The following is a 26,716-nucleotide window of genomic DNA, read 5'->3' as shown; positions in this document are numbered from 1 at the left end:
TTGGAAAAAGGTCATGAATGGAACATTAATAAGAGCCGGTCAAGCTGAGGGATGGCAAGTAACCAAAACGAATACCCCAATAAACCGATTTGTTCCTATTTTAACCTGCCCAGAGGGAATGGAGGTGAACAGAGGGAGAGTTGACACGACACTCCCAGAGATACTAAATGCAAATTGGCCAGCCTGGACTGAAAGTAATCGCCCGGTACACATAATAGCATCCTCCGTACCAGCGGGGACCTTAATGCAACGAAATAAACCCTATAAACCAGGAATGGGAATGTCGTGGCAAATGCTAATTTCCCATATTTTAGCCAGGGGAGACATCCACCTACATGCTTTACCTGAAGCCCCCCACGAGTGAGAGTTGAGAGGAAGTGGCTACATTCATCAAACAATACTAGATGTCCAACAAGATGGAGTACAAGGACAAGGAAACTGTGATGCAAATAACTCCTGAGAATCTTAACAAAATAGCTATGGAACGAACCAGCCCTGGAAGACTCCATCTGACTTTCCCGGAAGACACAGAAACGAAACAATGGGTGAAATTCAAAGTTATGATGGCTATGATACCCTACGAGGGATTATACTCCATAGGGGCGGAATTGACAATCAGTACAATCGAAGAAGATAAGCAATATTGTCAAGCCTACGACCCCGTAGGAATCCCGGACGACCATGCAAATTTGGTAACTCTGGCAGATTTAGTGGTAAAGGAGTCAGAAGCACAAGAAGAAGTAATAGAAATCACTTCAGATGGTGCATGTGAGAACAATGATGAATTACATGATTTCGAGGAGCAACTCGAAATCAAAGGGAAAAAAGGCTGTCCGTATCCTCATTGTGATGGTATTGGGCACATACAATTTACCAAAGCAAGACATAGGTCATTAGGGGTGTTCCCTAATTATAATAGAAAAGAACTGAATGATGATGAAAGCCTTAAATGGAGAAAACTAGGAGAAGAAATGGAAAAAAGGAGAAAAGCGTCAAGGGACAAAAGTTGGGAACCCAAAAAGTCTCGATGGCCTTGGAAACAACAAGTCATGGGAGGGAAAAGCTCCTCCCAAAAGAAGGAGCAATATGCATTGGATAAAACCAACAGCTTACAATCAAGAGAGGAGAGTGAAGGTGGGAAAGCAGAGAAACAAAAAGACATCAAAGAACAGCTGTCTCGCCTGTGGAATAGACCAAGTCGTGCGTCAACATCCTCCTCAACACAGATTTAAAGCCGAGAAAGTAGAACAGATGGCCGAACAAGACAGAGAATTAAATGATCGGTTGGATAGAGTGGAAAGACTGACGCAAGCCCTAACCCAAGTATTTGGACTACTATTAGCACAGTCGCAAACATTAAAAGAAGACTATGTAGAAGTAGCAAGGCTTGTTATACCACTTCAAAACTTTACCCAACAAGCAAGCCCAATAGTGGACGGACTTCCAGAATTTGCAGAGAATGTACTAGAACAATTGAAAGATCTTGACCAAAAGTCCCAAGAAATATGGACAACAGTTCATGAAGGATCATATCCCGGATCCAAGGATTACAAATCTTCAAACCCTAATAAAAAGGAGTAAAAGAATCACGCGGTTAAGCGACTATTGGAAAAGAAATCCCAGAAGACAAACAGACTGATTATTGGAGATATTCGGAGCCTCAACGGGGTGAGCAAAAGTGAAAAGATTTGAATAAAAGAATGGAGGAAAGAATCCAAAATTTGGAACTTTGAGTTAAACTTGGGAGAGAGCTAAGAAGAGGCATGGAAAACCAAATTCGGCTCTTAAGGGACCAAATAACCACCTTGGAAACCCTGGCAGCATCCAAGTTAGAAGTATTAAACAAAACATTGATAAAGCTAAAGGGGGTCCAAGATGATCATTTGTGGCTGAAATCTCATATTTTGACATGGCATTCTATACGTCGACAAGACATCTCTTTTCTTACGAGACAGATAAATTCGTGGAAACCACAAGAAAAATTACCAAGTGTGATACAATGAGTGGAAGTAATGTCGGAGGCGACTGCTGAAAGGATCGAGGCATTATCAAAGGACTCTGTACCCCCATCTTCTCAGGATGAGAGATAAAGCCTTGAAGAAAAAGGACGACCCTTTTGACTGAACCTGACGGCTGGGATTTTTAGACAATGTGAGTCATCGAAATAGCAGTAACACCCCCTTTGAACATTTAGGAGGGCGGAACATAAGTAAATAGATATAATGGAACTGATTTGACAAGAAGTCATAACGATACTGTCTCAACCACCGTAACGGAATTATAAAAGAGATAACAGAAAAGATGACTTCGAACGACAAATTGAAAGCCCGCCTAGATGAACTACAGGAAGTAGAGAAAAACTTATCTCAAGGATTGAGGCTTATGTTCATTATGGCAAAGGTTTACAAGGGAAGATCAGGAAACGTTAGAGAAAAGTCACATAAAATCTACCAAGGAGATGGAAGAATGTGAAAAAACTTCAGTTAATGTCCTTCAGGCTATTCAAGAAAACTTGACAATTTTTTCGAAAAAAGGATAAAAAAAAGTGGAAGAAGAATTAAAATAATTCAAAGCTTTTAGCTGCAGGGGAAAAGAAAAGGAAGAACAAAAGTAACTGATAGATTATTCTTTTCGCTGGACTTCAAGGAATCGACGGAAAAACTTGGACCACTAGGACTGACCCCAGAAAAAGAGGTGGAGCATAAGCAAAGTGACAAAAGGACTGAGACGATATAAAGAAAGACTACTGGACAAAGAGAGGCAGCAGCAGAATACACAACCAACAGCAAGCATGGCTGCATCGATGGAAGAATAGGGCTCAAACCAAAAAAAACCTCTACAAGCCTGAGGAAATCGGAATTAAAAATAGAATATGGATTGGTGGGACTCACAAACCTTTGAACCCTCGCGATATTAAGTTCCAGGACCGGGGCACTACAAGACTCCTCGACCAAGCACTTCAGGCGTCCCGGTATCAGGACCTTGGAAGGTGGCCCGAAAACGTAATGAATATGACAACATAGAACTTATACAAGAACAACCAGAACCGGTTTACGAGACACCAATTGAAGTACAACCGAGAGGAACACTTTATGAACGGCCAAACCAAGAAGAGGATTATGAATCATACCACTCGGATAACATTCCCCGTTATGGGACCATGCGGGCGTCTTTTAACAAGCATAGGAAACCGTTACGCCGAGCCATGATCATCCTCCTTGGCTTCATTGCTCTGAACATCCTGATAATGTCACTGATTAAACTGAACACTCGCAACAACAAGAAAATTGATTCGATGGGAATAACTACCATTTAACAATGAACAACCAAGATAACCAACCAGTCTTGCGGGAAAATATGCACAGTTTGGGCAACAGAGCGGTGGAAGACACCAAATGAGTGCCCCAACAAAAGGAGCAATTGCACAAAAACCCCAGGAGGACGGATAAAGCTTTCTCTCAAACAAGGAACCAAAGAAACCCCCACTTGGCTAATGGACTGTACTACCTTTCCTGCAGAGTCAAAAAAGAAATGTGAGGAACTAGTAGTTCAGCAGGTCCGGTGGCAGCCCGAAGATTCTGGAGTTGATTTGATCATACTATGCTTGGTAAAAAGAGAATCAAGAATAGTTGGGAAAAACTGGCGACCAAGTACCACAATGGTAGTCCAATGAACATTGTTCAAGTCTGCCGGATGAATCAGGAGGATACTGGGTGGCATAGTCATCCATTTACATCATTTCCCCTACAGCACCCTTGGATTATAACTACAACAATACAGCCAAAATGGGAACCATGCTGGAATTGCTTGAACCTCACCTGTGTTAAACCGCTGACTGAAGATAATAACGACCAAAGACCCAGGACTTTTATACTGCCGAAAAAGGTACTGCCAACCTGCACGACAGAAGCGGAAACTAGAAATCCAGCACGTCTTACAAGCAAACGACGAGCAGTTAAAAAAGCAGATAACTTCAAAGTCTGCCAAATGATTTTATCAAGAAAACTCAGTACTTGTTACTGGAACATTAGAGGTCGCCCATGTATAAGTAACCCCTACCATGTATTGAGCTATGAAGGAATCCTTATATGGATGAACGGAACTTTCTATGGGAGAAGTACTGGGCGAACTTACTTAGGGACTAAGGGGCAGTACGAACCCTGGCTGAATGTGTCAATACCCTAGATATGGAAAAAGGACATGCCAAGATGGATCGTCGGAGAAACCTGGCCGTCATATACATTGGAAGAGCAGCAGATGCGCACATACATCCAATGTATCCCGACTCCAAACGATTTATTCTTAGTACCGAATGGTGACTTTTCCTTTCGGCTTGTCCCGTTAGGGGTCGCAACAGTGTGTCATCTTTTGCCATCTTATCCTATCTCCTGCATCTTCCTCTCTAACCCCAACTGCCCTAATGTCTTCCCTCACCACTTCCATAAACTCTCGCTCTTTTGCGTGGGAGCTCCATCCTCAGCACCCTTCCACCAATATTCTCACTCTCGCTTCTGAAAATGTCCAAACCTTCGAAGTCTACTATTGCGAATCTTGTCTCCAAAACATCCAACTTTGGCTGTCCCTCGAATGAGCTCATTTTTAATCCTACCCAACCTGCTCACTCCGAACGAGAACCTCAACATCTTCATTTCTTTTACCTCCAGTTCTGCTTCCTGTTGTTTCTTCAGTGCCACCGTCTCAAATCCGTACATCATGGCCGGCCTCACCACTGTTTTGTAAACTTTGCCCTTCATCCGAGCAGAGACTCTTCTGTCACATAACACACCAGACACCTTCCGCCACCTGTTCCAACCTGCTTGGACCCGTTTCTTCACTTTCTTACCACACTCACTATTGCTCTGGATTGTTGACCCTAAATATTTGAAGTCGTCCACCCTCGCTATCTCTTCTCCCTGTAGCCTCACTCTTCCCCCTCCACTTTTCTCATTCACGCACATATATTCTGTTTTACTTTGGCAAATCTTCATTCCTCTCCTTTCCAGTGCATGTCTCCATCTTTCTAATTGTTCCTCTGCATGCTCCCTGCTTTCACTGCATATCACAATATCATCTGCGAACATCATGGTCCAAGGGGATTCCAGTCTAACCTCATCTGTCAACCTATCCATTACCAATGCAAGTAGGAAGGAGCTCAGAGCTGATCCCTCATGCAGTCCCACCTCCACCTTAAATTCTTCCATCACACCTAAAGCACACCTCACCATTGTTCTGCTGCCATCATACATGTCCTGTACTATTTTAACATACTTCTCTGTCACACCAGACTTACGCATGCATTACCACGGTTCCTCTCTTGGTACTCCGTCAGAGGCTTTCTCTAGATCCACAAAGACACAATGTAGCTCCTTCTGACCTCTGTACTTTTCCACTAGCATCCTCAAGGCAAATAATGCATCTGTGGTACCCTTTCTCGGCATGAAACCATACTGTTGCTCGCAGATACTTACTTCTGTCCTGAGTCTAGCCTCCATTACTCTTTCCGTAACTTCATTGTGTGGCTCATCAATTTTATTCCAATATAGTTCCCACAGCTCTGAACATCCCCTTTGTTCTTAAAAATGGGAACTAGAACACCTTTTCTCCATTCTTCAGGCATCTTTTCGCCCGCGAGTATTCTGTTGAATAAGTTGGTCAAAAACTCCACAGCCATCCCTCCAAATTGCTTCCACACCTCTACCGGTATGTCATCAGGACCAACTGCCTTTCCATTTTTCATCCTTTGCTGTGCCTTTCTGACTTCCCCCTTACTAATCATTGCCACTTCCTGGTCCTTCACACTTGCCTCTTCAACTCTTCCTTCTCTCTCATTTTCTGTCTATTTTGCACACTACTGGCACCAATCAACACATTTCCATCTCTATCCTTAATCACCCTTACCTGCTGCACATCCTTCCCATCTCTATCCCTCTGTCTGGACAACCTGTAGAGATCCTTTTCTCCTTCTTTCGTCTCCAACCTGGTGTACATGTCTTCATATGCCTCTTGTTTAGCCTTTCCCATCTCTACCTTTGCCCTACGTCACATCTCGATGTACTCCTTTCGCCTCTCCTCAGTCCTCTCAGTCTCCCACTTCTTCGCTAATCTCTTTCCTTGTATGACTTCCTGTATTTTGGGGTTCCACCACCAAGTCTCCTTCTCCCCTTACCAACCAAAAGACACACCAAGTACTCTCCTGTCTGTCTCTCTGATTACCTTGGCTGTCGTAGTCCAATCTTACGGGAGCGTCTACTGTCCATCGAGAGCCTGTCTCACTTCTTTCCGAAAGGCTGCACAACATTCTTCCTTTCTCATGTTCCACCACATGGTTCTCTGCTCTACCTTTGTCTTCTTAATCTTCCTACCCACTACCAGAGTCATCCTACACACCATCATCCTATGCTGTCGATCTACACTCTCCCCTACCACTACTTTACAGTCAGTAATCTCCTTCAGATTACATTGTCTGTACAAAATATAATCCACCTGCATGCTTCTACCTCCGCTCTTGTAGGTCACTATATGTTCCTCCCTCTTCTGGAAATAAGTGTTCACTACAGCTATCTCCATCCTTTTTGTAAAGTCCACCAACATCTGTCATCTGGATGCCGTACTTATCCATCACTTCTTCATCGCCCCTGTTTCCTTTATCAATATGTCCATTACAATCTGCACCAATCCTAACTCTCTTGCTGTCTGGGATGCTCAGAACCACTTCATCTAGTTCCTTTCAGAATTTTTCTTTAGCTGCTAACCACATTATACATAACATCCTCAATTTAAAATTTTAGTCGCGTCACTCGATCTGATACTCTTTTCACCTCCAAGACATTCTGAGCCAGCTCTTCCTTTAAAATAACCCCTACTCGATTTCTCTTCCCATCTACTCTGTGGTAGAATAATTTAAACCCTGCTCCTAAACTTCTAGCCTTACTACCTTTCCACCTGCTCTCTTGGATGCACAGAATAACAACCTTTCTCCTTATCATCATGTCAACCAACTCCTGAGCTTTTCCTGTCATAGTCCCAACATTCAAAGACCCAACACTCAGTTGTAGGCTCTGTGCATTCCTCTTTTTCTTCTGACGTTGGATCCAGTTTCCTCCTCTTCTTTGTCTTCGACCCACCAACGCCCTGCAGGTTAGAAGTGCCGGGGCGGGCATTGTTAACCCGGGCCACGACCGATCCGGTATGGGATTCTTTAGATGAACGCTCATATTTGTTTGGCACAGTTTTTACGCCGGATGCCCTTCCTGACGCAACCCTCTGCATTTATCCGGGTTTGGGATGGGCCTTCAGATTGCACTGGTTTGTGCCCTCATCAGGCTGCATTCAACATTTTCCAGAATGTTCCACCAAAAAGCTATAAAAAAAAACTTGGGATACGGAAGTCCGGGGCTTTTTGTTCATTTCTCGCTGACAAAGAGACAAGGTCTTTCTATAGGTGTAATAGTCATCTGGCAAGCTGGCGGGGAGAAGTCGAGCAAGTTGAGATGCTTATTTTTGATGACTCCATTTAAGATTGGGCGCAAGTAAAACAACTACTCAGGTCATGACAAGATAATACCAGCAATATTATGTGGTTACCTATGAAGGACAAGTTGACAATTTATCCTTAATCCCGAAAATCGTTATTACTAAATTAGGCTTCCAGCTACGTAGGTTTGATCACTCCTAACGGGCTCACTCAAAATTGTATATTTTCACAAATTTCTGATGCTTTTGAATGCTTTGAATCTTACCTCATTTATATTACTTTTTTACTATTTTTATCATTTATCTCATCCTACTTACCATCAGTATTATCATTTTAATAATTTTTCCTTTTACTGATTTATGTTCAATTAACATCAAATTTTGCCTGAACATCGCAACCGTACCCCGCGTCTGGCGGGAATGACTGTCGAGTAATGAATGTTATCAGAACAATTTTTATCATTTTATTAAATACTTAAAATTTCCATCTTCATCTATCTTTGTCATTCTTATAGTGAGTTGTCGTGAGTTGACAAGTGCAATCGATTCATAAGAGATAAAGCTGCTGTAAAAGCAGAGCGATCACTTTGTCACCCTGTTATTCTGTAAGGTTACTCGACAAGGGCTGATAAGCTCTGCAAAATTAAAGGGAGTTAGTACACCTAGGCGAATTCATCTCGACACCGACTTAAGAAGCTCCCGTCCTCCTGCACGCACGGCGTTAGTGTCGGCTGGGGTAAAGGGGTAGCTTAACCCTTTAACTGGAGAGTCAGTCAGGACATTTCTTCCGATTAGTCCTGCGGATAAGCGGAATCTGACAGATTTGATCCTATTACTCATGAACGAGGAGCATGGGTCTTGGGGAACTTTTTTTCTATTGAAGTCCAAGGTGCCCTTTTGTCAATCTTTTTTTTTTAAGTGTGTACCAGTGTACCATGTTGAAAATAAATTATAATCGATTAAGTAGGTTCAAATCTGAGCCACACCTGTGGGGAGTTTGCATCCTCTCCCCATGCCTCCGCTTATTCTGGTTTCCTCCCACATCCCAAAACCATGCATGCTCGACTGACAGAGCACTCTAAATAGCCAATAGGTTTGAATGTGAGTGCAAATCATTGTTTGTCTTTATGTGGGATTGCCTAGCAACCAGTTAAGGGTCTTCCCTGCCTTTCACCTGAAGATAGCTGGATAGCTGTGGCCCATATGAGGATAAACGGTCCAGAAAATGGATGGATGGAAGTTATATGCATTTGAATAGAGTGCATGTAAGAGGGTGTAGGAATTGTAAATATAATCATCATACATCTGCTTCCAATAAAGAAATGCTTTGCTTATGCTGCAATGATGAAATGCTTTGCTCTGCTCTAATTCAGTTACTGTTCCTGCCTGCAACAAAGAATGCTTTGCTCTACCCCCGATGAAGAATGCTTTGCTCTGCTCTAAAAAACATGGTAGCAAATGTAGGATAAATGTGGGGAATGTAGGATTAATTGTGAATATAATTATCATACATCTGCTTCCAATAAAGAAATGCTTCGCTCTGCTCTAGATAACGTGGCAGCCGCCTAGCAGGAGATAGCAAGAACAAAAACATCTCATTATCAGAACTGTTAGAACAAGGAGCACCTGCTGCCTGTTAAAGAAATGATGACCACACATGTAGTCAGCAATCTTCCACACACATCCACACACATACATGAACAAACAAGTACACTTTGTTTCCAACTTGGTTTTGCTTGCCGTCTCCTTTTTGTAACATCCATGTAAACAAGGGGCGTCTTGAAACTAAATAAATAGAGGTGCCGAGGAGAGGATTATCAGAGAGTGCAGTGGTGAATTGTACGAGGCAGTTCCTCTCCTCTCTCCTCGCGAGCTGTCAAACTTGAACTGGTGTCTTTGCTTCCTTTTTTGTCCAGTTTGTTGAATGTCTAATTGATAAACCTGACAGAGAGGAAGGGCTGTGGAGAGTCTCTCTACATGGTCTCACCCACGAGTGAAATTCACATTTATTAGAAATTAGATTCATTAGAGTAGGAAACACACACTCATGAGGAATGAGTGAATGCACGTCTGGGTGACTGTGGAAGAACCAAACCTCGAGAATAGTAGGCCCTATAGAGTAGACAAATGAGTCTATAAAACTGAGAAAAGGCCAACGTGCGACCTGTACGTACTTGAGCTCCGTGAAACGTGTAAAAGTGTTAGTGGAGGTTCGCTACGTCATTTGAACAGGAAATTGAGTGACAACTGTTTGAGGACGCAGAGGTAAGAATTCTTGGCCACTTGTGGTAGAAGCTTGAGAATTACCTCAAACAGAAAGTAATCGTCACCCTGTTCAGGATGAAGTCAGTATAGTCACCCTAGGTGAACCGCTGAATCCAACAGGGGAAAAACCAATAGCAAAATAGTTGATAAATAGCAAAATAGTTGATACAGAACAACAGATTTTTTTTTTTTTTTAATGTGTAAGGACGAGAAGTTTGTAGAAAGCTAATGTCTTACTAAAATAAAACATCTAAATTTGTGGATGACACAATATGGCTTTGCTGGCCAGCTCAACATACACAAAAAATATATAGAGTTAACCTGCAGGATAAAATAAGAGAGAAACACAGACACACTAGGGTGTATCTGGTGACCCGACATTCAAAATCAACAAACTCTTTTCTGGAGGTGAGGTTCATCATGTAAGAGCTGTGTTTCAAATTTGAACGAAATCGAATCGTGTTTAGGGGTTCCTCATGGAGATTTTCGAAATTAGTCGGATTTTGGTAAAGAATACTCGATCAGCAATGCGGCCATTTTCCGAAAAAAAAAATTCTAAGCTATCGTCGAGCGGGGTCGAGAACGTCAGGAGATTCGGTAACATCTGGAAAGAGAGCAACAAAGCCCATGAATGGTTGGAATACTTGACATTGTGTACACCTCAGTAATCTCGGCAATCAAACCAAAAAGTCAACAAACTGGTTTGAAACTTTCACTGTGGATATAAGACCTGCAGTGGAAGCTAAGAGGGCTGTGACTACCTTCTGTCTGAAACTGCCTATAAATTTAGCCACAGCAAACAGAACCTGCTGACCCGACAGGAAGCCAGCAGAAAAGTCTCTCAGATTGCCCAGAGGTGTGCCAATGACAATTGCCTCCAGCTCTGCTCCAAGGTCCAGACTGCAGATGACACTGGCAACATCAAAGGGATGTATGATAGCGTCAAGCAGCCATTTCTACCAATACAAATTAAAACATCATCGCTAAAATCCTCTTCCAGTAACATCCTCAAGGAGTGACCAAAACAAATGGAACATTGGGTTGAGCATTATTCCCACCTCTACACTAGGGAGGACATTGTTTCAGAAGATGCCCTCAATGCTGTTGATCATCTGCCTATGGTAGAGGTGTTGGACAGCGAACCAATCCTCGAAGAACTGCAAGATAACATGGACTCCCTCACCATTGGCAAAACCCCAGGGAAAGACACTATCGCAGCCAAGGTCCTGATGTGCTACAAAAATGTCCTGGTACCACAAGACACGAGGGATGCCAACATCATCACCTACTACAAAAACAAAGATGACATGAATGACTAACAACTACCGTGGCAGCTCCCTCTTGACCATTGTTGGAAAGCTGTTTGTTACAGTTGCTCTGACGAGTCTCATGGTACTTGCACAGAGAATCTACCCCAAAAATCTGTATGGCTTGCGTCCCAAGAGGTCCACCATCGATGTGGTCTTCTCCCTCAGAAAGCTGCAGGAGAAATGCAGAGAGCAAACACTGGCACTCTTTGTACCGTCATAAACCCAATGAACGCCTTACAGTCAGCATGGATGGTAACTTCAAGATCCTACCAAAAAGTATGGTGCCTACCTGGGCTGCTATACATCACTAAATCCTTACACAATGACATGACTGACATAGTCGTCTTTGATGGCTCAATCTCGGAGTTTCAAGATCAAGAGCGGTGTGAAACAGGACTGCTTCCTTGCTCCAACAATGTTTAGAATATTTTTTGCTGTCCTGTTGAAGCACGCCTTTGGATAAGCCACTGAGGGCATCTATCTTTGAACTAGATCAGATAGCAAACTCTATAACCTTTCCCAGCTCAAGGCCAAGTCCAAGGTCCAGCATAAATGTCTCCATGATCATCTTTTCATGGACGACGCAGCAATCACGACCCATACGACGGAGCACCTTCAATTGCTCATGGACTGCCTCAGCCAGATACATGAGGCTTTTGGGTTGACAATCAGCCGTAAGAAAACGCAAGTCATAGGTCATGATACAGGGTCTCCACCCAAAATTAGACTCTCGAACCAAGCACTGTTGTTCACGACTTTGTATACCTGAACCCTACCATCTCTGACGCTTTCTCTAGACCCAGGGCTAGAGAGACACAACTGCAAATCTGTTACTACAATGGCTAGACTCAACAAGAAAGTTTGGAGAAACACGAAGTTGACAGAGCACACTCAAGTCCAAGCCCGTGTCGTGAGCACTGTCCTCTCTGGAAGTGAGGCAGACAATGACAACCAAACAGGAGCGCAAACTTAGCGCCTTCCACATGTCCTGTCTCCAAAGACATTCTGCGCATCACCTGCCAAGACAAGGTGACAAACACCAGTGTACTTGACAGAGCTATGGTTCCCAGCATGTACAATTTGGTTAAGCAGAAGCGCATGGAGGACAGAGGAATTCTAAAAGACCTACTCGATAGAAAGCAGCCACAAGGAACCCGCCTCTCAGCCAGACACAAACTCTGCTTCAAGGATGTCTGCAGGAGAGAGCTGAAAGCACATGAAAACAATTTTGACACCCTGGAGGCCACTTCCACTGAATTTTTAGATTTATGAAGGTCACACACATCTGAAAGGGAGTGACCTTTCACACTCAGGAAGATCATACATCTTTGAAATTTGGAACATTCACCGCGCGTAACATGTCGATGCACAGCATCAAATTTCAGACCATTGCTCAATGCGTTCATGAGATATTGGAAATTACACATCAAAATTGGGCCCAGTTGAGATGACCTTTCATACTTGGGAAGGTCACAGGCACTTGAAATCCACACCACTGGCCACACATGATATGTCGATGCACAGTCTCAAATTTCAACCCTCGACCTCAATGTGTTCATGAGATATTGGGAATTAGGTGTAAAAATAGGGCCTAGTGTCTAGTTAGTGGTGATCTTTTAGAAGGTCTCAGACATTTAAAGCTCGTCACACTCAGTTTCCCTGTTGTTTAAACGAACAGTCTCCAATTTCAACCCTCAAACTTAATGTCTTTGTGAGATATGAGGAGTTAAGCATGAAAATGTGGCCTGGTGCTTATTGAGGGTACCTTTCAAACTCAGGAAGGTTGCATTAGTTTGAAAAATGGCACACGTGCTATGCATGCTGTGTGGATGTGCAATCTCAAATTCCAGCCATCTTGCTCAATCTCTTCATGAGCTACTGGATATTACAAGTCAAAAATGGGCATACTGCCAGTGACCTTTCATACTCTGCAAGGTCACACGTGTTCGCAATTTGGAACACTCATTGCGCATGATGTGTCGATGCACATATCCATTTTCAGGCCTCTAGCTCAATATATTCATGAGACATTGAGAATTACGCTTAAAAAACAGGCCTAGTGATGTTGACCTTCATACTTAGGAAGGTCATATACGTTTGTAATTCGGAACATTTATTGCGCATTATGTGTCGATGCAGAATCTCAATTTTCAGGCTTCTATCTCAATACGTTCATGAGCTATTGAGAATTGTGCTTAAAAAACTAGCCTTGTGACATTGAACTTCATACTTAGGAAGGTCACCCGCGTTTGCAATTCAGAACACTCATCGAACAGATGTGTCGATGCATAATCTCAATTTTCAGGCCTCTCGCTCAATACGTTCATGAGATATTGAGAATTGGGCTTAAAAAACAGGCCTAGTAACATTGACCTTCATATTTAGGAAGGTCAGACGCGTTTGAAATTCAGAACACTCATTGTGCATGGTGTGTCGATGTGCCATCTCAATTTTATGCCCTCTAGCTCAATGCGTTCATGAGATATTGAGAATTATGCTGAAAAAAGGGCCTTAGTGGCGGTGACCTTTCATGGGGGGGCCTTTCATACTTGGCAAGGTTACACGCATTTACAATTCAGAAAACTCATTGTACATGATGTGTTGATGCACAATCTCAATTTTCTGGCCTCTAGCTCAATGCACTCATGAGATATTGAGAATTACTCTTAAAAAACAGGCCAAGTGACGTTGACCTTCAAAGTCGGGAAGGTCACACGCATTCACAATACGGAACACTCATCGCGCATGATGTGTTCATGCACCATCTCCATTTTCAGGCCTCTAGCTCAATGCGTTCATGAGATACTGAGATTTACGCTTCAAAAATGGGTACAGATGGCTACTCAAAACAAATATATCACAATATATCACAATTAAAACCGTGTAAAAAATAAAAGTGCAAATGAGAAAAGTGGAGACAAGTCAACACCTTTGTCCTCATCAGAGGTCCTGTTACAAGCAAGTTCATACAGAAGTAGTACTGACTCTCCTTTTTTTTCTTACACTTTGATTTAAAAGCCTTTACGGCATGTGGTGTCAAACATACGGCCCGCGGGCCGGATCCGGCCCGTCTGGTGGTTTGGTACGGCCCGGGGAAGAAAGCTGCATTGTATAAAAAAAAATATGAATTTTCTTTAAAATTTGTAGTTCTTGTATTATCCGCTAGGGGGCGCAGTGTTTTAGTATGTGCAGACAACATGAAAGCAACACTGCGGCGGAACTAGGACCACCTTGACCAGGTAAAATTGAACTTCTGTACAGCGTGTATTGGCGACAATTGCATTATCTACTTTTCCGTTTGCCTCGCACCCTCATCAGCAAAATGTCTTTGTCAAAAAGGAGAAAAGTAGACACAGAGTGTCGGACTTTTCAAGAAAAATGGACATGTTCTTCTATGTTCACAGAGGTGAATGGGAAACCCGTGTGCCTGGTGTGCCAGCAGCAAGTTTCGGTGCTTAAAGAATACAATATTCGGCGCCATTACGAAACTCAGCATGGTGAAAAATACAAGTTTGCATGGAGAATTGAGAAAACAGAAGGAAATGATGGCGCGTCTGAAGAAACAGCAATCTGTTTTCACCCGGAGCCGAGAAGCCAGTGATGCTGCGGTGAAAGCCAGCTACCTAATTGCGAGCCAAATAGCAATGGCATCAAAGCCGTACAGTGATGGAGAGTTCATCAAAAACTGCTTGCTGACGGCTGCTGAAATTGTGTGTCCTGAGAAGCGACATGCTTTCGCCAATATAAGCTTGACAAGAAATACCGTGGCAGACAGGATTTCGGAACTCTCTGCAGATTTGGACCACCAAATAAAACGCAAAGTGGGGTCATTTGTGGCATTTTCTGTTGCGATTGATGAGAGTACTGATATCACGGACATCGCTCAACTGGCCATATTCATTCGTGGAATTGACAAGACTTTGAATGTCACAGAGGAGTTTCTCGAGCTGGTGCCGATGATCGACACCACAACAGCTGAGGACATTTTCAGTTCCGTCGTTGGAGCGCTGGACAGAGTCGGAGCGGACTGGTCACGTGCCGTAAGCCTGGCTACTGATGGTGTGCCGTCAATGATCAGTAAAAAGGCAGGTGTTGTGACAAAGTTCAGAGATAAAGTACAAGCCGCAAATGGGGGAGGTAATTTTTGGACATTTCATTGCATTTTGCATCAGGAGGCATTATGCAGCAAATCGCTAAGAATGGATCACGTCATGGAGGTGGTTGTCCGAACTGTTAATTTCATCCGAGCCAGAGGTCTCAATCATCGTCAATTTGACAGCTTTCTCAGGGACTGTAACATTATCCATGGTGTGCCTTATCACACGAACGTACGATGGTTAAGCAGAGGTGCTGTGCTAAAGCGCTTCTTTGATTTACGTGATGAAATCGGACAATTCATGGAGAAAAAAGGGAAACCTGTTAAGGAATTACAGTGCCATCTGTGGCTGCAGGACCTTGCGTTTATGGTTGACATCAATGAGCACTTGAATATTCTTAACAAAATGTTGCAGGGACGCAAAAAAATCGTAACGCAGTATTATGACAGCATACGTGCATTCAAGTTAAATCTTGGGTTATGGGAGACGCAGGTGGCAAGCGGTGACCCTGCTCATTTTCCCTGTTTAAAAGATATGTGCGCAGCAAGCGTTAATTCTGACGTGAAACGGTACAAAGAGAAGATTTCAGGGCTGTTGATGGAGTTTGAGAAAAGATTTCAGGTTTTTAGCGAACTCGAAACAGATTTTGCAGTTTTTCGCTCACCATTCACAGTCAAAGCTTCTGATTTGCCTGTTGCCATGCAACTTGAAATCATTGATTTGCAGTGTGATGTAGAACTGAAGGACAGATTTGCCTCTGTAAGCTTGGACACATTTTACAAGTACCTCCTACCAGGCTATCCCGCATTGACAGCACTAGCTGCTAAAACATTGTCCATGTTTGGGACAACCTACCTTTGTGAGCAAATTTTCTCACTAATGAACATTAATAAAACAAAGCTGCGCTCAAAGCATTTGAATGAGATTCTCAAATTGGCTGCTTCTCAGGACATGATGCCTCATATTGATGCACTTGTGCAGGATAAACGATGTCAAGTTTCAAGGGCAAATTCCAAGCAAGACAAATAATTGCTGTGAGAGTTATTCATTTGTTCAAATTGCTTTCCAGATGTTGAAAAACAGTGTTTTTAACTTTCACAAGGCTGGTACTAAATGTTTTTGGAACATTGTTACTATTTCTGTGATCAGTTTTATGTACAACACACTTAAATATATGTTTAACTGTGTAAAAGTGTTGTTAAAATTGCACATACTTTATTTATGTTCTTATGTTATTCACTTGTTCATAATATATTGTTCATAATGTAAAAGGAAAATTCTTTTAATAAACATTTTGATAATTTACTCATTCTTTGCCCTAATTATTAGTATTAGTGACTAATACAAAGGAAAAAAGTGGGCTTATTGTTAGTTCTATGTAATTTTGCAATGAGTTTACTGGTCCGGCCCGCTTGATCTCAAATTAAGCTGTATTCGGCCCGCAGACCAAAGGGAGTTTGACACCCCTGCTTTACGATCATAGTGCACCTCCATTTTAAATCCAGGCAAACTCAAAAGTGTCTTACTTTTAATAGGAAGTACAGCATCCATGACATTTTACATTTCCTATTTTGTGATACATCTATGGTATGCATAAATTTAGTGCTGGGCCTCTTATTTTTGTACATTTTCATACTTAGACACAGGTTGGATGGAAGGATGGATGGATGGATGGATGGATGGATGGATCTATCTATCTATCTATCTATCTATCTATCTATCTATCTATCTATCTATCTATCTATCTATCTATCTATCTATCTATCTATCTATCTATCTATCTATCTATCTATCTATCTATCTATCTATCTATCTATCTATCTATCTATCTATCTATCTATCTATCTAAATAGTATTTAATGACTCACGCTATAGTCATATATTAATGCAGCCCTATGGGGGCACAAACCAGTGCAATCTGTAGGCCGGTCCCAAGCCCGGATAAATGCAGAGGGTTGTGTCAGGAAGGGCATCCGGCGTAAAAACTGTGCCAAACAAATATGAGCGTTCATCTAAAGAATCCCATACCAGATCGGTCGTGACCCGGGTTAACAACGCCCGCCCCCGGCAGTGCTAACCTGCAGGGCGTCGGTGGAAATTTAGCTACTGTGAGTCGAAGACAAAGAAGAGGAGGAAACCGGATCCAGCGTCAGAAGAAAAAGAGGAATGCACGGAGCCTACAACTGAGTGTAGGGACTTTGAATGTTGGGACTATGACAGGAAAAGCTCAGGAGTTGGTCGACATGATGATGAGGAGAAAGGTTGATATTCTGTGCATCTAAGAGAGCAGGTGGAAAGGTGGTAAGGCTAGAAGTTTGGGAGCAGGGTTTAAATTATTCTACCACGGAGTAGATGGGAAGAGAAATGGAGTAGGGTTATTTTAAAGGAAGAGCTGGCTAAGAATGTCTTGGAGGTGAAAAGTGTATCAGATCGAGTGATGAGACTAAAATTTGAAATTGAGGGTGTTATGTATAATGTGGTTAGCGGCTATGCCCCACAGGTAGGATGTGACCTGGAGTTGAAAGAGAAATTCTGGAAGGAACTAGATGAAGTAGTTCTGAGCATTCCAGTCAGCGAGAGAGTTGTGATTGGTGCAGATTGTAATGGACATATTGGTAAAGGAAACAGGGGCGATGAAGAAGTGATGGGTAAGTACGGCATCCAGGAAAGGAACTTTGAGGGACAGATGGTGGTGGACTTTGCAAAAAGGATGGAGATGGCTGTAGTGAACACTTATTTCCAGAAGAGGGAGGAACATATAGTGACCTACAAGAGCGGAGGTAGAACCACGCAGGTAGATTATATTTTGTGCAGACGATGTAAACTGAATGAGGTTACTGACTGTAAAGTAGTGGTAGGGGAGAGTGTAGCTCGACAGCATAGGATGGTAGTATGTAGGATGACTCTGGTGGTGGGTAGGAAGATTAAGAAGACAAAGGTAGAGCAGAGAACCATGTGGTGGAAGCTGAGAAAGGAAGAATGTTGTGCGGCCTTCCGGAAAGAGGTGAGACAGGCTCTCGATGGACAACCGAAGCTCCCGGAAGACTGGACGATGACAGCCAAGGTGATCAGAGAGACAGGCAGGAGAGTACTTGGTCTGTCATCTGGTAGGAAAGGGGAGAAGGAGACTTGGTGGTGGAACCCCAAAATACAGGGAGTCATACAAGGAAAGAGATTAGCGAAGAAGAAGTGGGATACTGAGAGGACTGAGGAGTGGCGAAAGGAGTACATCGAGATGCGACGTAGGGCAAAGGTAGAGGTGGCAAAGGCTAAACAAGATGCATATGAAGACATGTACACCAGGTTGGACACGAAAGAAGGAGAAAAGGATCTCTACAGGTTGGCCAGACAGAGGGATAGAGATGGGAAGGATGTGCAGCAGGTTAAGGTGATTAAGGATAGAGATGGAAATGTGTTGACTGGTGCCAATAGTGTGCTAAATAGATGGAAAGAGTACTTTGAGAAGTTGATGAATGAAGGAAATGAGAGAGAAGGAAGAGTTGAAGAGGCAAGAGTGAAGGACCAGGAAGTGGAAATGATTACTAAGGGGGAAGTCAGAAAGGCACTACAAAGGATGAAAAATGGAAAGGCAGTTGGTCCTGATGACATACCGGTAGAGGTATGGAAGCAATTTGGAGAGATGGCTGTGGAGTTTTTGACCAAGTTATTCAACAGAATACTAGCGGGCGAAAAGATGCCTGAAGAATGGAGGAAAAGTGTTCTAGTTCCTATTTTTAAGAACAAAGGGGATGTTCAGAGCTGTGGGAACTATAGAGGAATAAAGTTGATGAGCCACACAATGAAGTTATGGGAAAGAGTAGTGGAGGCTAGACTCAAGACAGAAGTAAGTATCTGCGAGCAACAGTATGGTTTCATGCCTAGAAAGAGAACCACAGATGCATTATTTGCCTTGAGGAAGCTCGTGGAAAAGAACAGAGAAGGTCAGAAGGAGCTACATTGTGTCTTTGTGGATCTAGAGAAAGCCTATGACAGAGTACCAAGAGAGGAACTGTGGTACTGCATGCGTAAGTCTGGTGTTGCAGAGAAGTATGTTAAAATAGTACAGGACATGTATGATGGCAGCAGAACAATGGTGAGGTGTGCCTTTGGTGTGGCAGAGGAATTTAAGATGGAGGTGGGACTGCATCAGGGCTCACCTCTGAGCCCCTTCCTGTTTGCAGTGGTAATGGATAAGCTGACAGATGAGGTTAGACTGGAATCCCCTTGGACCATGATGTTCGCAGATAATATTGTGATATGCAGTGAAAGCAGGGAGCATGCAGAGGAACAATTAGAAAGATGGAGACATGCACTGGAAAGGAGAGTAATGAAGATTAGCCGAAGTAAAACAGAATATATGTGCGTGAATGAGAAAAGTGGAGGGGGAAGAGTGAGGCTACAGGGAGAAGAGATAGCGAGGGTGGACGACTTCAAATATTTAGGGTCAACAATCCAGAGTAATGGTGAGTGTGGTAAGGAAGTGAAGAAACGGGTCCAAGCAGGTTGGAACAGGTGGCGGAAGGTGTCTGGTGTGTTATGTGACAGAAGAATCTCTGCTAGGATGAAGGGCAAAGTTTACAAAACAGTGGTGAGGCCGGCCATGATGTACGGATTAGAGACGGTGGCACTGAAGAAACAACAGGAAGCAGAAATGGAGGTGGCAGAAATGAAGATGTTGAGGTTCTCGCTCAGAGTGACCAGGTTGGATAGGATTAGAAATTAGCTCATTAGAGGGACAGCCAAAGTTGGATGTTTTGGAGACAAGATTCGAGAGAGCAGACTTCGATGGTTTGGACATGTCCAGAGGCGAGAGAGTGAGTATATTGGTAGAAGGATGCTGAGGATGGAGCTCCCAGGCAAAAGAGCGAGAGGAAGACCAAAGAGAAGGTTTATGGATGTGGTGAGGGAAGACATGAGGGCAGTTGGGGTTAGAGAGGAAGATGCAGGAGATAGGCTAAGATGGCAAAAGATGACACGCTGTGGCGAACCCTAATGGGACAAGCCGAAAGGAAAAGAAGATAGTATAGTCATATATTAAGTAAAAAGTATTATGACTAATTTTTATTTCAATTTATAAGATGAGTTATTACTTGACAAATGGTTTATTTTCAGCTTTTATTGAGTTGATATGTGCCGTCTGCCTCATTTCCTTGTTGCAGTGTCAATTCTATGGGTCTTTGAGGTCACATGAGTGAAACAGCCAATCAGAAAATTCCCTGGCCTTGACCAATCAGAAAATTGGGATTGAATTTTGCCTGTAGTACCCAAAAGTGCCACAGGGGACATGTGTGTACTCATAGGTTCTGAGGTTTCAAGCTCTCTGAGGACATTCTCTGAAACTTTTACAGAAGATTTATTAGGACTAATGGAGCTCATTTAAGCATTATCTTGAGGACCAGCAGAAATGTCCTCACAAAGTGAAATGTCCTCACAGCAAAGGTGTTTTGCCAAGGGTTGGTCCACACAGGATAGCAATACAAGTGCACACACACACACACACACACACACACACACACACACACAAAATAGACTGGACTCAAGATGATGTGAAAAGGTATCACATCTCATAAAGTTGATGTAACATAATTCGTCCAGGAACGGAAGACTTGAGAAACTCTTACTACTTAAATGACACAACAAATTTGGATGACAGCAAAGTACTTTCTCACAGCAGCAGGTAGTTCAAGGGTTAATATAGCGCACTTCTGCTAGATTTAGACAAAAAGCAATTTTTTGGCCATTGGAAGAGCAAAATAAAACAACAATAAACCATTTGAAGAATATAGAATTGGAATGACTCCATGTTTTAAAGCAAACAGTAGCATTCCTGATGATCACATTCCAGGGAGTGTGTATCAAGAGCAATTAAAAAATGCTCTTCATGCGAATTTAAATAATCCTACAAAATAATGGATTGAAAAACATTGGGTTGACAAACCTGGCAGCCTGTAACAATACGTGAACCAAGCACTACACGGAGAAAGAGTGCTACAAAATAAGAAAAAAAAGTTGACACCTTTCTGACAGAGAAAGGAAAAATTTATGGAGCTTTATGTGAAAGATTTAATAATCGTGGCCGCAGATGAGGAAGAGGCAGGGGAAGAGGAATGGGAAGGAGATGTATATTTGATCAAAAAGAAATGATTTGCTGGTGTTGTGGAGGAAAAGGTCACATTTCCCGTGACTACCCTAAAAACAAAACACCCACCACCGCATAACTAGAGCAGCCATATCCCCATCAAAAATGTCACAACTAATGGTCTCAAAATGCAACTTTTTAATTTGCCCCATACGTTTGTTGGGAAGAGATGGCTTGCTGAAAATAGGACTGGGCTTTATTCCCTCTCTGACAGGAAATATTGAAGTAAAAAGAAAAAAGGAATTACTGGGAGGACAGTTAAATATCTTACAAAATAGGAACGCAGCACTCTATTATTAGACCTTAGCTAAAACCTCCCACAAGAACAGGAGATCTTGCTGCAAACAGCTCGAGACATGATTGAACAACCACAAAATGACGTAGGAAGTGACTCATTGCATATGACTTTGTAGTATGAGATACTGTAAACTTATAACAGCCCACACCAGCCAAAATCATGATTGATTATCTGTACTCAGATGGTATATCAGTCGTAGTGGCAGGAACAAGACTGACAAACTAAATGCATTACACAAGGAATGGACACCACCACACACGTCATTGCACAAACAAACTTTTTGATTTTTTTTTTGTGCTGGATGCCTTTCCTGACGCAACCCTTCTGCATTTATTCAGAAAGAGAGCTGGAGCCTATCCCAGCTAACTTCGGGCGGAGGCAGACAACACCCCGGGCTGGTTGGCGGCCAGTCGCGGTGCAGATGTCGACACTGTCACTGAGTGGGAGTCGATCCCACGCTGCCTGCACTCAAAACGGCCCTCTGAGGAAACCTGACCTACAACGTGGCCCACAAGAGAAATTAGTTTGACACCCCTGCACTACACCATCTGCATAAATCTAGCATAAGATGGGTGCAGATTTATAGTATCTGAAAATAACTGAATGCTGGTGAAGATTTAAATCAACTGACTCATTTAGGTGTGACTTGGTCAGCATAACTTCAAGATAACTAAATAACATTGACAGCTTATATCTTTGTTCATATGGTACTTTTGGTCACCTGTAAAGCTGACAAAAACACATTAAAACAGAACCAATAATGATACCCAGTCAACTATGCCTACCACACATAAGATAAAGAGGTCCAACCTCATTTCAAATAACATTGATAAACAACTATGCGGTAGTCACTGAGGAATGAGGGGAGGACTCTATGTGTGCCTCCCAATGAATCAGTTCAGCACTATTTTGATTCCTTGGCCAAGTCTAATTGCTGGGGATTCTAACTATGAGCTTATGCTAAAGGAAACCCCCATTTTCCTGTCACCATTTACCAATTTAATGCTACCTTAAACCTGAATGCCATAAAAAAGACTCCGTATACTATGGGAGGGAGTTGAAGTATTTTAATCGAAAAAGCGTGAGGAATTTTTATTTTATTTATTTTTTTTTACAAATAGAAAACAACTGGTTGTTATTAATGTAGAATGCAGCTAACAAGGTAAACTATAGTTACTTAACGTGTATGGGCCCTAGGCCACTACTGCGTGTCATTCCAGCAGAAATCCCCACACTGTGTACCCCGGAGGTAATGACTAAAACAACTCCTAACACCACTCGTCAGAAATGGAATAGTGTTCATCCAACAAATAAGGCAATAAATGATAAACTGATATTTTCTACTAATGTTGCATTGGTTAATTTGTCCTGTGTTTGCTTTACAGGGACAGGTGTTAAGGTAGGAAGTCTAAACAAAACATGGTGTTATGATATCCATCGGCAAACTGACCTACTGCTCCCATGCAGCGATCTGTGGTGGTGGTGTGTTGGTCAAAAGTTGTATGACACACTGATAAATGCACCAGAAAAGTGTCCACTGGTATCACTGCTCTTATCTGTGACTGTGTTTCCATCCAAAGCAGAGGATATACAATTTGCCGCATCCATCTTTTGACATTCCCTTGGTTTCTCCCAAAGGCAAAGGTCCTCTTGGAAAGATGGAGATCCGACATACATTGATACAATTGGCATCCCACGAGGCGTACCAAATAAGTACAAGTTGGCTCACCAGATTGCTGCAGGATGGGAATATATCTTGTTTTGGATAATCCTGAATAAAAATGTTGACAGAATCAACTACATACATGACAATGTACAGAAACTCGGTAATTATGCGGAAGCAGGCTTTATTGCCATAAGGGAATAACTACAGTTTGTTTCCAACTATGTTTTCCTTGCCGTCTCCTTTTTGTGACATCCATGTAAACAAGGGGCGTCTTGAAACTTACTAAATAGAAGTGCTGAGGATAGGATTATAAGAGAGTGCAGTGGTGAATTGTACGAGGCAGTTCCTCTCCTCTCTCCTCGCGAGCTGTCAAACTTGAACTGGTGTCTTTGTTTCCTTTTTTGTCCAGTTTAATGAATGTCTGATTGGTAAACCTGACAGAGGGAAAGGGCTGCGGAGAGTCTCTCTACATGCTCTCACCCACGAGTGAAATTCACATTTATTAGAAATAAAAGTTACATTAATTTCACCAGAGTGAGACACGCCGTGACAGAGAAAGAAGTAACATTAGGAGGCATGATATAGGGTGAATCGGTGATTTTGAAAAGTCTCCACTCCAGTCCAAACCTTCCATATTAATAGTTGGCATTTTGATTAAAAAGTGAGCTGTGCTTAAAAGCTATTGTTCACTTCAGAATATTAGCTTACTCGGTAGCTATTTGAATGTAATTAATAAATCCGCTTACTGCTATGCACCTATTTATTGAAAACTGTTTGGAAAAATTACTGATCCTAGCTTCATATGTTGATCAGAACTTTAAGTTTTTGGTGGGCCTTAGAATTTCAAATTGTGAAAACTGGGCAGTCATTGGGAATGACTGGGTTGGTGATCAATTCCAAACATGTTAGAAAATGGGAAAAAATGACTCACTTCACTGAATGAATGAATCACCATTCCAAAAGCTAAATCCAGGGATGTCTTTTGTTGTACAAACTGGTTTGACAGGGGACAATGGAAATCAGAAGTCACTTCTAAAAAAAAAAAATCTGAGAAAATTTAAGTCTAAAATTTTTTTAAAAAACCAGTTCAATTCCTTTCAATCTTGTGCCTTCATTTGACAGTTAATTAAAATATCTGGCTAGTTTTTCCTTTAATAATATTGGTTAGGTAAATTCAGTTAAGATCAGGAATGTTTTTAATGTTTTGTTAGATATTCTACTTACTGTCCTCAAGAAGGTGCTTAGTTTATATTTCAAGCTTTACACTGTAAAAAATGAAATATATATATCATTAAAAAAAATTGAGGACAGAGAAGCAATGGTATGCCGTTGTTGGACAATCTGAGGTGGACCACCTTGTAAAATTAATTTCTCAATTTCGTTTCATTGAAAATGAAAACGGTTCTAGAGAATAAATTTACTATTATGGAGAGCGCTCCAGGCATGATATGGGATTTTATTTTGGTCACAACATAGTTGCGAGCATAATACTCCAAAAATGACCAAGAAACCTGAAATTTGAATGACTAAAGACCTGTTGCCAGGACGTGTTGTCATGAATTCTTTCAACGCATCATGTTGTATCACCTCAAGAGTGTCACAGGTCATTTGCTGGACCCCCTGTAGTTTGCTGACCAAGCAAACAGGTCTGTGGATGACCCAATCAACATGGGACTGCACTTCATCTGAGAGCACCTCAATGGAGGAGGGACCTATGTGACATCTGTGGACTTCAGTTCTGCATTCAACACCATTATCCACAAACTCCTGTCAAAAAAACATTGGTACCCTCTACCTCTACTGGACGAGCAACTAAGAGATGCAAAATTCTCTTACACCCTTCACATCCTGATCACCACCTCTGATGTGTTCTTTATTCTCGAGTATTTTAGCGACCGCGTTGATGTCACTGCAGGTCACCCCCCCGTAGTTTGCCTTTATATTCGAGCACAACCCACATGCTCAATTGAGAAAATGTGCTGCAGTTGATATTGGCTCGGACGCCACAGGGTGGGAGTTCCTCAGAATATTTAGGTCATTTCCAGTAGCCGTATTTACTTTGCTTTCTATAACAGGGACAAAGCAACAACAATGACGAATGACGAACATGGAAGTCCGGTTGAAGAAAGGGACCTAAATGACCAGATAAAATCGGTCAAGAAGGTGAGGACGGAGGTGGTATATCGTGTCAAGAGGAATGGTGAGTAGGTCATCACAGCATGTGACTAAATGGCCCAATCCATCCGTCTGTCTGTCCCTCCGTCCATCCATCCATCCATCCATTTTCTAAGCTCTTTATCCCCATAAGGGTCGCGCGAGTGCTGGAGCCTATCCCAGCTGTCAACGGGCAAGAGGCAAGATACACCCTGAACTGGTTTCCAGCCAAATGCAGGGCACATAGAGACAAACACCCGCACTCACAATCACACCAAGGGGCAATTTAGAGTGTCCAATTAATGTTGAATGTTTTTGTGATGTGGGAGGAAACCGGAGTGCCCGGAGAAAACTCACACAGGCACGGGGAGAACATGCAAACTCCACACTAGGAGGGCCGGGATTGAATCCGGGTCCTCAGAACTGTGAGGCCATCGCTTTCCAGCTGTGCCACCGTGCCGTAAGCAGGCCAATCACGAGAGATAATCTCCGTGGCTTTCCCTGCACAGACTCTCTGAAGTGTTTTCATGTTTTAAAATTATTTATTGTCGAAATGGCTGTCTACTGTTGTACTGGAGTGAAAAAAAAGTTTAATGAGCAGTACACAAACACAAAACATGGAAGACAAGCAGAAAACAGACATACAACACAAATATTGGATGCAAAGATGTGAGAAGTCACGGCTTTATTCGTTTAAAGTGTCGACTTCCTCCAAAAGGTTTCTGGAAAAATATCCTGTAGAATAAAGAGAATTCATCTTTGACCACACACCCAAACGGGAGTTAACAGTGTGTAATATGGATTGTTTGGAAGTATTTGGCCAACATTCAGATTGTGAGTGTATGTGTGGGTGTGTGAGTGTGTGCCTGTGCCACAAGACATCCTCACAAAGACAGGGACAAATGTGTGTGTGTGTGTGCCCTTCACAGGGAGCGATCGCAAGAAGCTAGCCGCTTTATGGATTATTAATAACACCTGAAACTATGTGCATACACACACATGCACCAGTTCCTCAACCCCAAACACACACACATACAAACACAGTCTTAGCGTGGTATGAAGTACACTGGGGGATGGGTCGTTGGCGGGTTCTCTACAGTTGGAGATCTTAAGGATGCTTCATTTCCTGTGTATGTGTGTGTTATCACGGGTTGTCAGGGCCACATCCTAATTTTCGATCAACAATAAGACGACACTCAAATTTGTGACTTTCTAGTTTCTCTACACTCGTCTGTTCATTCAAGGTGGATGATGTTCAACCTCTACAGCACATGGTGCCGCCATTTTCTTGTAAGTTCTCTGAAACTGACATTC

General features: G+C 42.5%; 1 protein-coding gene across 12 annotated transcripts in view; it reads right to left on the bottom strand.

Moving 5' to 3' along the window:
• The window catches only part of plxnb3 (plexin B3), a 266,957-nt gene that overhangs the window by 209,143 nt on the left and 31,098 nt on the right, over positions 1-26,716 (bottom strand). The gene's annotated exons all lie outside the window — the stretch shown is intronic.

This window comes from Syngnathoides biaculeatus, chromosome 2 (assembly GCF_019802595.1).
Source record: "Syngnathoides biaculeatus isolate LvHL_M chromosome 2, ASM1980259v1, whole genome shotgun sequence".
In the NCBI taxonomy this organism is placed as follows: domain Eukaryota; kingdom Metazoa; phylum Chordata; class Actinopteri; order Syngnathiformes; family Syngnathidae; genus Syngnathoides; species Syngnathoides biaculeatus.
This window is presented reverse-complemented; position numbering and strand designations above follow the sequence as displayed.